The sequence below is a fragment of the Tachyglossus aculeatus genome, chromosome 11 (genome assembly GCF_015852505.1).
Source record: "Tachyglossus aculeatus isolate mTacAcu1 chromosome 11, mTacAcu1.pri, whole genome shotgun sequence".
Lineage (NCBI taxonomy): Eukaryota > Metazoa > Chordata > Mammalia > Monotremata > Tachyglossidae > Tachyglossus > Tachyglossus aculeatus.
In genome coordinates this window covers 44,331,387-44,333,024 of record NC_052076.1, presented here as the reverse complement: position 1 = coordinate 44,333,024, position 1,638 = coordinate 44,331,387, and the positions used below count along the sequence as shown (strand labels likewise).

General features: G+C 43.2%; 1 non-coding gene across 1 annotated transcript; it reads right to left on the bottom strand.

Annotated features, from left to right (window-relative positions):
- Positions 1-1,114: 1,114 nt before the first annotated feature.
- On the bottom strand, positions 1,115-1,252 carry LOC119935356. Its single transcript, XR_005453240.1, has one exon. It is a non-coding gene; the product is annotated as a small nucleolar RNA SNORA7 (small nucleolar RNA).
- Positions 1,253-1,638: the final 386 nt, after the last annotated feature.

Below are 1,638 nucleotides of genomic sequence, written 5' to 3'. Positions count from 1 at the left end.
ATCAAGGTACAGTGAGTAGGTTGGCATTAGAAAAGTCAAGTGTGTGGGCTGGGTTGTAATAGGAGCATAACAAGGTGAGGTAGGAGAGTCAAAGTGATTGAGTGCTTTAAATCAGATGTGGCTGGGTAGCCACTGTACGTTCTTGAGGAGTGGGGAAACATGGACTGGATGTTTTTTGTAGAAAAATGATCTGGGCAGCAAAGTGAAGTGTGGACTAGAGTGGAGAGAGACAGGAGGCAGGGAGGTCAGCAAGGAAACTGATAGAGTAATCAAGGTGAGATTAAATAAATGTTTGGATGAAAATGGTAGCAGTTTGGATGGAGAGGAAAGGAGGGATTTTAGCAAATGCTGTGGAGGCTGAACTGACAGGATTTAGTGATTGATTATGTGGGTTGAATGAGAGAGTAGTCAAGGATAGTGACAAGGTTACAGGCTTGTGAGACAGGAAGCTTGGTGGTGCTGTCTACAGTAGTAAGAAAGTCAAGGCAAGGACAGGTTTTGGGTGTGAAGTTGAGTTCTGTTTTCGACATGTGAAGTTTGAAGTGATGGCAGGACATCCAAGTAGAAGTGTCTTGAAGGCAGGAGGAAATGCAAGACTCCAGAGAAAGAGAGAGATCAGGGCTGGAAATATAGAACTGGGAATCAACTGCAGAATGGAAGTTGAATCCATGTGAGTGAATGAGTTCTCCAAGGGAGTGGGTTTAGATGAAGAATACAAAGAGACCCAAAGCTGAACCTTAAGGGAAACCCACAGTTAGGGGGTGGGAGGCAGAGGAGCAGCCCACCAGAGAGGCAGGTGGAGAACCAGGAGAGGACAATGTCAGAAAAGCCAAGGTTGGATAGGTAATCATTCTCTGTGAGGTGTTTTACAAATTGTATGCTTTTCTTGCTTGTCTTATGCTGTCGAGTCGTCTTCAATCCATAGCGACGTCATGGATACATCTCTCCCTGAACGCCCTACCTCCACCTGCAATCGTTCTGATAGTGTATCCGAAGAGTTTTCCTTGGTTAAACTATGGAAGTGGTTTACCATTGGCTCCTTCCGCGCAGTCAACTTGAGTCTCTGCCCTGGACTCTCTTCCATGCCGCTACTGCCCAGCACAGGTGAGTTTTGACTTGTAGCAGATTGCCTTCCACTTGCTAGCCACTGCCCAAGCTAAGAATGGAGTGGATATGCCTCTGCTTGACTCTTCCTCCTGTAGTCGAGACTGGTAGAGGACTGGAAACTCTCCAGGTGTGACCCTGAGAGGCCTCTATGCTTTTCTAGCAGGGTGAAATCCTTAAACAGTTTGCAAACTAGGAAATTAAACTAGCCTTCAGGGCATACTCAATTTAAGGTCATTCATATTTGTCCAGACATAAAGAAAATGACTATGTAAAACAAAGGTTTTAACATCAACTATTGTGAATATAAAAGAGCACAATTTTCATTCAAATTGCACCAGTTATTAATGTTAAATTATATTTTCAAAAGATCCTTTATTCTTCAGATAGCTGTCTTCCTACTATATTTTCAGAGATTAATTTTGCAGTAATTTAAGTTTGCAGTTTGATTGTAATCATTTCCTCAGGTTAATGTAAAACATTTCAGACTGCTGAGAAGGGGATAGAGGGAAACCTCTGAGAAGCTGGGAAAAT